At 40.1% G+C, this 12,355-nt stretch overlaps 1 protein-coding gene across 2 annotated transcripts in view; it reads left to right on the forward strand.

Annotated features, from left to right (window-relative positions):
• LOC103179139 (TBC1 domain family member 22B) overlaps positions 1-12,355 on the forward strand; it is a 120,413-nt gene that overhangs the window by 45,296 nt on the left and 62,762 nt on the right. The gene's annotated exons all lie outside the window — the stretch shown is intronic.

A 12,355-nucleotide genomic window follows, 5' to 3' on the forward strand; every position in this document is an offset into this window, starting at 1 on the left:
TCACCAATCGTAGGAATTAATTTGGGAACAGTTATTTTAGTAACAAGATAGATTAAAGTTTATTTAATGTGGTTTGTTATGTAGCATGTGTTAACCATGTGTAAATTTATATGTGTACACCACACATGTACAGAGGGAATTATTGGTGCATTTGCTATGTAATTAGTAAAGATTTATTTTGTAATTAACAGTCTCACAAGACGCTTATAGAAAAGCTGCTGGTTCAAGGTATCTGAGGGGAAACTTTTTTGGTTAAACAAGGTGATTCTAAATGGGCATTTCTTGTAGCAAGCCGTGACGAGCAGAGTTCCCCCGGGAACAGCCTTGAACTTCTGCATATCACATTCTTCATTAACGAATTTGATCAGGGGATTATGGTGGGATTTCTAAGCTTGCTGTTGATATGAAATTGTGTGGGAAGGCAAATTATATTTGGGAGGCAGAGATTAGCCAAAATGATGTATATATCTGTATATATAGAGAGAATTGAGACTGAAGTGGTGATTGGAAATTATATTTAATATATAGACTCATTTAAGGTGATGAATGCTGGGGCAAAAATATTAAATATAACTACACAATAGGGTATGTTTGACATGGAACAGAAAATTGAGCAGGAGAGTTATGTGGTAGGAAGAGTGCAAGGTTCATTAAAATCATCTCCGCAAGGGAAGGCTGCATGTACTGATGTAAAATGAATGCTTGAATGTCAAAGGCACAGTTACTCATCATGTTGCCTGTTTATAATGCTAGTTTACCAATCAAAATCAGCAGCAATCTGGGAACAAAGTTGTTGTCCTCCACCACACTTAGTGCCCGAAAGCTGTAGGAAAAAAAACAGTTCTGACACCAGCTGGGGATACAGGTGACAAGCGGAAGGTCTTCATAGTTGCGGCTTCCCTTTGTATAAGGATTAAAGTGGTTTCACTGTCACTAACTGAAACATCAAGTACTTTTAAAGATGAATCGTTCCCTGTCCCATTTATAAAATAGTGGGGAAACAACAACAAAATTACATTTATATAACGCCTTTCACGTCAGGGGGACATCCCAAGGCATTGAACAGTCAGGGGTCAGGACCTGAGCATGGGGGAGGGGTGGGGTAGGGGTGAGGGAAGGCAAAGAGGTGGGAGAGTGACTGAAGGCATGATCGAAGAGGGTCTTGAGACCGGCCTTGAAGGAGGCAAGGGAGGAAGTGAGGTGAAGGGATTGTGGGATGGAGTTCCAGATTCACAAAGAATTTTTAGATGCTTTTACATGAAATGCTTTGTACTGTCATAAAAACATCAGGGTTAGAAATCAGCAGGAGATTTTTATTTACAATCTTTTAAAGATTGAAAGACTGGGTCAATTAACTAATTAAGGAAGAAGAGTGTTTTTAAAAAAGGCATACAAAAAATCAATGATAGAAATATGTCAAAGTAGCAGTATTAGTCGTACATACTTAAAATTTAGTGAGCTTCCACAATTTTCTTATTCACACTCAAGTTACAACAACAAGATAACATTTTGTATAGCACCTTTCACTTCGACCTATGATTCTTTCTCTGCAGAACTTTGCCTTGTGAAAATTGCAATTAACATGATCAATCTTGCAGCATATACAGTAGAGAACCAATTATCAGCATACATTGGGACAAGCCTCATTGCATATAAACCACACAGTAGATATTTGGATATTACCAAAAAAATACAAATATGCTACAGTGCTAACTAAAACATTTTTCCATCAAATGTTGTACTATTGCTATTGTAATCCACTGCACCAGCCCTTTTCACTTTCTCTGCTACTTTCTCCCTCATTTTCCTTTGCGATTAAACCTACGTTTGGTTAATTGGTGTGTAGATGAAGGGTATTTGCTTGAGTCCTAGCTGTGACCTCAAACAGAATGGATCATGAAAGATTTGCTCATCTTAAAATTAGTAAACCTAACAGGGTGTCTGGACGTGGTTTTCTGTGCTTTCATTAGGTAATGCATATTTACATAGCAGAACTGTTTGCAAGAAATGGTTCTGCACTGAAGGCCTCAGTGCTCTGGAAGTGGTCCCGTTTATATAGCAGTTTGGATACTCCAGCAGCCAGAGCCGCAGAAAATCATTGATGTGCTGCTGCACGTTTTATTTTATTTTAATTGGATTTCTGGCTGTCTTTCCCCACTCCAATTGTTGAGGAAGGTTGTGCAGTGTAGGAAAAACCCAACACTGTTCTGTTTGAATGGCAATAACTGTTAGCCTTAGATGGTTACTTGCATCTGTGGGGCGATTCTGCTGCTGGGGCTGTTATTACCCCTGAATGCTCTTGAGAAAACTGCTGCTCAAAGTGGACAATGAGCCCCCTGGAGGTAAAAACACCAATTAGTTGACCCTCCTACAGTAGAAGTCTGGGTGACTGTCATCAGATCACATTGCCTTTTCCAGGTTTGGCCATCTCTCAGCCATTCCGGAGTGTCAAGTTTCTTGTTGCGCACTCACTTGTCAAGGTAATCCATGTCATTGGAGTGGTTGCCAATGCAAATGGAGACTCAAGATGGTAAGCTTCAAGGGAGGCAAAATGTGTCAACTCAATTAAAATTTACCCATTGTTTAAAAGAAACTCAAATCAAAAATACTTTGCAGTGGAAGATGCATAGCTGGGATCCCCCTGCTTGATCAATTAAATTCTTCTCCAGTTAATTATTATTGACTTTAATATTTCACTGTGTTATTTTGCTCTGTTGGTAGTATCAGGATGGTTAATGACTTGTAAAAAGTGACAATGTGTGTTGGTGGACAGTGGAGGACGGTGGCTGCATTACGATGCATCGTTTTTATACACAAATAATTTAATGATCGTAAGTAGTAAATGCATCTGTCTAGTAAACAAGGGCATTTTTCCTAGTTAAAAATTACAGTAAAAATTAGGTTCCCAATCAAGTTCTGTTTTCCCTTCAAGGAAAAGTTCAAGCAACTCTAGCAATTTATAAACTTAATAGTTAAAGTGTGATTATTTTTGTAGTCTTGCAGTAAATCCCAAGTTAACAGCAATCTTATTTGTTCTGCCAGCTAAGAGGATCCAACATTAAAGGACTGATCCAGGATAAGGTATTGTGGCTTTACCCTTGAGAAATTGACAAATACTTGTTTCAGTTACATTGGTTTTGAAAGGATCAAGGTGACTGGTGTGCAAAGTCCAACCATCATCTGTGAGTAGGTGGCTGGGATGTTAAAGTATCAACACATAAGCTTCCAGGACCTCAGTAAACATCAGAGAAAAATAACTTTAAAAAATACCAGTGCCATCACTGGTGTTTTATATCACTTGTTCAGCTGGGAGTTGGTGGCTGTTCTTATTTGGTCTCTTGTCAGGCTATCGATGGATAATTCACACCTTCACAGGTTGTGTTTGCTACATTCAATTTTTTTTTGCTGTATTACTGCTATGAGCATGTGGTTTATTTGATCTTGCAACTATTAATTATTTCCTGCTCCTTAATGTCTAAATGCCACATTTTCCTATGATTTAAAGAGTCAATACCATTTTGATGTTAATCAGTGTTATCTGCCCAGATTGACAGAAAATATATCCGTTTTTAATTAATGTTTGCAAAAATGACAGATCTGTTAACAGCTTGATCAATTTAGACAATTTCTTAATTGGATACTGTAGGTTTACACTTTGGGTTCACTGACCGTGATGTTTTTTTCATTAATAATAATAGTAGTGTTCCTTGGATTGTGTTTGTATAGATATAATATATATAGTGCCTTGTCACATCATTAATTTGTTTCAAAGCACTTCACGGGATGTACTATAAAGTGGAGTGACTTTATTTTATGGGTGAAATTTTGATCTGAAGTGAAAAAGGAGCAGGCATCTTTGAGAGAACCATTTCTGCTGTTGGATGTCTCTTCTACTGCCTCCAGATGCTGCAGCCTTTCCCGTTGTCTGCAAGCCGAGCATCAGCCTTTGTTTCTCCGTAGGTGCACAAGGTTTCACCCACTTGTTTCTGACTGGCTGTTGGCTAAATAAATTCTGTAAATACAAGAAGAAAACATATTCTAAACTAATTCCCAGCCACTATTTTTGTGTGATACATACGTACGTATATTACTTCACATCAACAAAACACTCATCTAGTAATGTATGCTCGGCACTTGCTTGGGAACGAAATCCAGAAAATCACTGACATTTTTAAATGAAAAGAATGCAGCTTCACAATACACATCATTGCTTCCACTTGAGCATCTCTCACAATGCATCGGGCAGCATCATGTAAACTAGCATAAGAGCTGCTTGTCTGCAATGCTCTTTGAACAAAGGCAGTCAATGCCCTCAAGAGTTAAAAAGGGTTCAGCTGTGTGAAGCTGAGACAGTTGACTCAAGCGCATCAACAAAACAGCTCTGTTGGAGTGTATGCCAAGTGCCTTTTAGAATGATGGTCAATGCTATGAATTCTTCATTGCTGAAAACGGAAAGGAGCAAAGGGCACCCACTGGGACATTGACTTAGACTTTGCCAGGCATAACAATCATTCTAACAAGGTCTCTTGAAACAGTACCATAGGGAACCATCTGAATGTGAAAAAAGAGAGAAGCTTCTTTCTCGTAAATGCCAATTCAGGTCATCACTAGCTTGCGATATAAAAAAAAATTGTCACGGGCACAAGGCAGCGATCATCAAGCTTTGAACCTGAGGGAATAAAATAAAACATTGTTGAAATAAAACGTAACTGCCTTCAACCCCATGATAAGATAATAGACATTTATTATGCACGTTAGGTACATCTATTTGTTTCTAAAGATGAGACAGAACACCAGACTCAGAAACTCTGATCCACCTGGTGATATAACAGCTATTTCTGTAAACAAGACCAAGCATTAAATAATTCTTAACTATAATGCTTTCCTATAAACCAATCAGCATGGAAGACAAGGTGCTACAAACACTGAACTCAATTGAGAAGGTTAGCAATTTTTCTTGAATCCTAATACCAAACTGTTCCTAACTCTTTTTTCTGGTGGCGTTCCTGAGCTCATCTTCCTTGATTTACCAAGCAGCTGGAATAATCTTTCACTCTATGCTCTCGAAACCTTTCAGAATTTTGAAGATTTCTGTTAGATCCCCTCTTAACCTTCTCGGTTCCAGTGAAAATGACCCAATCTTTCGAACTTATCCTCATGACTATAAATACTCATCCCTGGTATCATTATGTGAACCTACACTGTAACCTTTCCACGGCTCTGATGTGCGTTCTGTAATGGGAAGCCCAGAGCTGCAGGCAGTACTCAACTGGTATCCTGAAGTATTTGGAAATTATACTGATCGACAAGAAATAAGTAAATTGAAAGATGAATGGTAAAGGGGTAATGCTGTCTGCTGACTCAAGCACTGAAAGGAATTGCAGTGATCTTTGTGAGTGCGTCTTCATCATTTTAATCACACTTTTGGCTTGCCGTGTTAATAAAGTCAACAACTACAGTAGGGCTATTCCATGCAGAGAAACATTTCATCAGGCAAATCATCTGAGGGAGCAAATAAGAATCCTACTTATGAATTCTTACAGAAAAGCAAAGGTTCAGCTGGTAAACTCATGGACTGACTGGCCTATACCATCATTTAAAACCTGAACAAAGTCCTTTAAAATTCTGATGATACTGAGATGTATCTGATTATTTACTGTTCGAACAAAGGCTATACTGTAGCTGGAAAACAATATTCTTTGTACGGAATGGTGTCTAACATTTGGTAGATACACAAAATTCACATTTTGCCCACAAATACAGTCAATTCTTTTTACAGTATATTCTGTGAAGCGCTTGAGACGTCTCTAAGACGTGATAAGGCTCTATATCAAATGCAAAGATTATTATTGCTGCAAATGTTTTTTATTTTGTAGTTTACGACTGAGCAATTTGTAACATTCAAAGTATGCAAATTGATGCACAAAAATCCTATTGCAAACAAGTACCAATCTGTTTCATAGTGTTGCTTTCAGCTATTTTGTGCATTTTAGTGAAAAATGCAGAAGTTGTATTTGGCAGATGATGAACTAAATAAGTGGAGCATGTAATTTAAAAAGGACATCATTTAGATTTGATTTTCTGACTTAGTGCAGTTATTATATTCTGGTCACAGAATTTCAAATCAATCCATTATTTCTCAATAATCATGCAAAATGACTTTATAACAGCAGGTGCTTTGTTGCAAACTCTATTGGACACCAATGACGAGAAGTACGTAAGCAATCAACACCTGTGTGCAAATAACTGACCCAAGCAAAAATATTTTATCAGCAGCAACACATTTTATTTAAAGGTGCTTGATGCCCAACACTCGTCAACTCTCTGCATTCATTCAGAAGGTTATTAATTCAGTTTCCTACAATTAGAGCAGTTTCACGTAAACACTCTCTGGTACCCATTATTTCATTTTGAAAGAGCCTGTGCTGCTCACGACTTGTAAACATTTCACCAGAAGATCTATGTTTGTATCAATCAATTATCTATAAATGTGAATAAAATTCACACAAAATCCTGTCTTCTCAGCAATCCTGGTTATTTTTTTTAAAAAAAGAGTTGGAACACTTTGTTTCACCTCATCTCCTATGTTATTTCTCAGCTGAGAAATCAATGTTGCAGCCTTTAAAAGTTACTTGCCACCATTGGCGGGTGGGCCTTCAGCCTCTCTGCCCCCACCGTCTGGAACTCCATCCCACAGTCTCTCCACCTGCCCCCTCCCTTGCCTCCTTCAAGACCCATCTCAAGACCCTCCTCTTCAACCATGCCTTTGGTCGCCCTCCCAGCCCTACCCTCCACCCCTCCTGATGTTAACCGCCAGCTCGGGTGTAGATCCCTGACTGATGTACAGATGTAATATATTGTTGTTGTTGTGCAGCAGTCTGCTTTGATGTGGAAGAGCTGTTCAGAGTTACTCCCTCCCTCTCTGCACTTGCTATCTGCTGTGCTGTCACTGTTCCACAGAGCATTGGTATAATATTATCACTCAGAGGAAGCTATTCTTCTAGGAAATTTATTTAATCTGTTGTTTGCCCCAACCATCCGTGTTGTTTGTACAGTACAGTTTCCACCTGCACATTTAACTCAAATATACCCTCTTGAATATTTGATGTAATATGATGCTCTATGTAATTATATTTTAACAGAACAATAGCTCTCCTCAGCCGTCTCCTGTAGGGAGACCTGTAGCTCAGTGGTTAGAGCACTCACCTTGCAAGTGAGAGACCTGGGTTCGATTCCTGGTAGGGCAAAATCTTGGGCAAGTTTCCTTACTCCACACGCCTGATATTAATCCCTCAAGAAAAAAAAAATTATATTTTGGTCACTCAATCTACGACTGTTTGTGGGACGCTGCTGTGTGCAATTGGCTGCTGCGTTTCGTCCACAAATATACAGTCAATTCACTTTACAGTATATTCTGTGAAGCGCTTTGAGACGTTTAGAGGATGTGAAAAGCGTTATATCAAATGCAACGATTATTATTTATTAATATCCCGTATCCTGTTTACACAGTGTATCTTGACTTGACACCAGAGCAAACTCACTGACTGCAGATTAATTATTCAATTTCAATACATTTTGTGTTCTGAAGGAACATCACCTCTGTTATCACAAACCCAGTGCCCTCACTTTTTTAAGATCTGGCAATGTGGTTCACAGTAATCAGTCTCAAACAGCAATTATGGAGTGTGAGAAAATAAGCAGGAGGGCTGTGTCTCCAGCTTACTAATTATACAAACAGGTAAAATGACTTGAACTTATGCACATTTTGAAGTTATCCTAATTAGGAGGTATTTTAAGTACACATGCATGTCAAAATACAGCTTGGTGTTAAGAGGAGTGAGTGGAGCACAGGATCACAACAAAATTACATTTGTATAGCGTCTTTCATGTTAGGAGGATGTCCCAAGACAGTGGACAATTTGTGTTTCGAACATGAGCTGGGTGTCAGTCGGGTGGAGGGCAAGGGGAGAAGGAGGGTGACCGAACCCACTGATCAGAAGGAGTGGGAAGGTTGGTAGGGGGTTGCAGAGGCAGTGGGGGAACAAGGCCATGGAGGGCTTTGAAGGTGAGGACCAGGATCTTGAACCTTATTCTTATGTGCGATGGGAAGCCAGTGGAGTCTGCTTTATATCCACATTAAGTGTACCGGTTGTGTTGGAAGATGAATAACCTGCGTTTATCTTTAAGACTCTCGACTTCATATCAGTAGCGATTCCATATCTTCTCAGCACAGCCTAACCCTAACCCAACCAAAAACCTGTGTTATTTCAGCATTGTGGAGAAGCAATTAATATATATGGCACTATAATCTTTTTTTTCTAGATGGATAACTTTTTTTTCAAGTAGCAATCCGTTGAAAATGTAATAGGGCACCAAACTTTGTAACTGCACAATGCCTTTGGCTAAGTCAATCCGCGTATTGATTTTTATTTAAAAAGAATGAAGCTGATTGTTTTTGCAACTTTCGAAACCTGTGAAATGCAAGATACACGCAGAAGCCTTTTTAGGTCAATTGGAAAATATAATCAGCAGTGTGTTTGTTGTACACTTTTTTAATTTAAACTATTTTGGTTTGCAATCCATTATATTAACAGCTAGTTACTTTCTGTGGATTAATATAGAAGATTTGATAGGAACTGCTGGATGGGGTAGTAACCTTTAATGGTCAATATTATTTGGAAAGACTGCTGCTAATTCTGAAAACAAATGGGTTATAATTGATGAAAAAATCTTGAGCCAAAAAAGGTTCGAACTATTATCTACATACAAATGGGTCGTCAAGCCTTTTAAAGTAGATCTATATTACCTTTCATCCGATCTTAAGCATCTTCATTTTTTCAGGATTTAAAGACGTGATACTTGAGAGTGATATTTGAAATGAGGCCTTTTTGAATCGAATAGATTAAATCACATTTTAGTCTAACACCAAGCTACTTGGCGAGGTTAATTACTTCATTATTGTAGTGGATTAGTGAAGTACTTGAGGAGGTCGGAGGCCTTTCAGCTTTGGGACAGCACTTGACTATCGATCCTGTAGATCTTTACTGTCTTACGAGTGTCAACCTGCTTTTTGTGCGCAGAAAACGGATGCCACACGGACCACGCTAATCGATTTAGTTTTGCTGATCTCAGCTCTGTTTGTTGTGATCATTAGAGAAAATTAGATTTTGAATATATTTCAGCTTGATTTCTTCACCGTTGTGTTGAGTATATTTGACTAGCTTTCTGCAGATAATTTAAGTGCTATGAGTGCCATTGATTCAAAGCTTTCTGTGTGTACCAAGCAAACTGATGAGAGGGGGGCCAAAAAAAAAAAGGATTTTATTCAAATCAATGGCTGCAGTTCAAAGATAAAGTTCCATTTTTCTTTGAGCTTCTCAGCCTATAGATCAGTAAATGCTTCATGTCACCTTTTCAGTTGTTAACGTTCTTGACTCTCGAGTCAGAAGGCTATGGGTTCAGTTGAGCTCCACCTCAGGAGTTTGCGCTCACAGTCTAGGCCGACACTCCAGTGCAGTGGCGGGGATAAGTGCCACCTTGTCAGAGGTGCTGTCATCGGAACGAGGTGCTGAACCGAGGTCCTGTCTGCACGTTCAGGAGGATGTTAACATTCCCATCACGTTATTTTTGTATGATTAATGCTGAAAGCTGACTGGAGGACGTCAGACCTTCTTATGGTAGTTGAAGTAGTCTTGTTCTGATTTTTACAGGAAGCGACACGTGAAGAGCATTGCAGGAACGGTTTTACCTTGGACCACTCTGCACTGTCTAGCAGTTGGTCCAGTCAGCACTGGACCTGGTTAGGCAGTGTCCGAGGGGTAAAAAGCCCCCAACAAGATAGATGACTTAAGATTTGGTGTGATTATATTTAGTAGGAAAGAAGCCAAAACACAGGTTTCACAATGCTGTAGTGAGGAATTTGAACAATTGCTCTGCTTTCCTCCAACTCTGCAAAGTCGCCCGGCTCCGACACTGTCTCACACCGCAGGCCACCGAAACCCTCATACACGCCTTCATTACATCGAGGCTCGACTATGCAAACTCATTGCTTGTCGGCCTCTCCAACTCCTCCCTCCACAGCTGTAGATCATCCAAAACTCTGCAGCCCGTGCCCTCTCCCGCACTAGGCTCCGCGTCCCTATCACCCCCATCCTTGCTCAACTCCACTGGCTTCCCATCACACAGAGGATACAGTTCACGATCCTGGTCCTCACCTTCAAAGCCCTCCACAGTCTTGCTCCCCCCTACCTCTCCGACCTCCTAACCCCCTACCATCCTGCTCCTCCCGATGTGAAAGGCGCTATACAAATGTGATCTTGTTGTTGTTGTTGATCACTCCCTCTGCTTAGCGGGCTTCGGCCCTCTTCACCTCCCCCACCTCGCTCGCCCCACTATTGTCGGGCGGGCTATCCGCCACTCTGCACCCACCCTCTGGAACTCCAACCCGCAGCCCCTCCGCCTCACCCCCTCCATCGCCACCTTCAAGACCCATCTCAAGATCCTCCTCTTCGACCGTGCTTTCGATCTCCCTGCTTCCCCCCCGCTGCCCACCCCCCCCCCCCCCAGCCCCGACCCTCAGCTTGGGTCCGTAACTCTGTCTGCCCAGTGTCTTGGGGCGTCCTCCCAACATGAAAGGCGCTATACAAATGTAATTTTGTTGTTGTTGTTTCTCAGCTGCAACAATGTAAGTAGATGCATTTGGTCACTACTTGTGCTGACAAAATATTGGATAATTTGCATTTTGGACTATAGAGGTTTTAGTGTGTATGCACGGTGAATGCCATCTGTTGAGTCATAGTTTGATATAAGAATGCCATCCCAGCTGTAACAATTTGAATTTATATAGTGCCCGTAATGCGGACTGTTGAAACTGAAAGCTGATGAATGCAGGAGAGAGACTGACTGAGGACCGTATGATAGTTAGAAAGGAAATACCTTGTGAAAAATATTTGTCATTTAAAACGTAGTACTAAATTGATCTTCTAAGCACTAACCGAAGGTTAGCCGCAAAGCATTCACATCAATTTCCAGCTCATGGAGTCAGTGATTTATGGATTTCAGTCTCTAATCTGTTATAGGATTGATCCTGTGAAATTATATGGTTGAATGTGCTGCTTTCTTCCATTATCCAATAAGTCTGTGTGGTACCTATTGAATCGATGCCTAATAGTAGTGGAATAATGGTGTGTTAGTAAACAGTCAGTTTATTCATCTGCTAACATGGTTTTAAACCTTCGCAGAGAACAGAGAGTTTATAAAACCTTGATTAGATTATAAACTAATGCCTAGAAAGCAACAAAGGAAAAAAGTTGCATTTTTAATAGTGCCAATCGCATCAGTGTCTCAAATTGCTCCGGAATAATTGCTGTCAAGTGCAGTCACTGTTTCTATTGGCAATTGCAGCAAATCAGTTTTGCATTTGGAAAGCCCCGGACAGAGCTATGATAAAACGATTTGAAGGATTCTTGGCCGGGATACTGGGAGGAATTCTCTTTTCTCCTCCCGAGTGTTTCATGGGGTATTTAACTTCTACAGAATCTCAGTTCAATGTCTTAACCAAAAGCTGACATCTCTGATATTGCAGTGAATATCATTGGAGTGTTAATCTCTGTGAAGGTTGAACTGCAGCATTCTGATCCTAAGGCAAAAGTATTATCAACTGAGCCAGGCGGACATCTTGTCTGGAGATCCATTTTTTTTTGTCTCTCTAAAAGCCCATACAACATTGAAGCAAAAGAAAGGTGACACAAGAGCAGAGTGCACGATCTACTTTTGTGGGATGCTGCATTAGCAAAATACACCAGTAAGTCTTGACATTGCGTTCAAAACCTATTAAGGATATGGCAGTGCGAGAGGATGCCCTCTTACTTTTGCCCTCCTTGACCCAGCTATACCCTTTGGTGCTTCATTGCCTAACCCTAACCTGTGCACTCACCCTACTCTTCCTCTGTTCTCAAAATGCCTTTCGCCCACAAAATATACAGTCAATTCACTGTATAGTATATTCTGTGAAACACTTTGAGATGTCTCGAGACTGATAAGGCATTATATCAAATGCAAGGATTAATATTATTATATTGAGGCACTATTCCAAGTTTTCCGGAGTAACATCTCAGAGGAAATGATCTTGATTTGTGTGGCATGATTGCTGTGATTAGTTGTTCATCCCCGTACAAGGTGCAAGTGTTGTGTGGGAGGGTGGGTTGAGAAATTAATTTGACACTTAAATGATGCATTTTATTAACTTAATTTTGAAAGGTCTTTATCTAATAAGTAGAGGCAATATTTAAGCGAAATTGAGTATTAAGTGGTGCTGAACAGCACTTTTTTCACTGATGTTTGGCAGCATTATAAG

The sequence above is a fragment of the Callorhinchus milii genome, unplaced genomic scaffold (assembly GCF_018977255.1).
Source record: "Callorhinchus milii isolate IMCB2004 unplaced genomic scaffold, IMCB_Cmil_1.0 Scaffold19, whole genome shotgun sequence".
Taxonomy (NCBI): Eukaryota; Metazoa; Chordata; class Chondrichthyes; order Chimaeriformes; family Callorhinchidae; genus Callorhinchus; species Callorhinchus milii.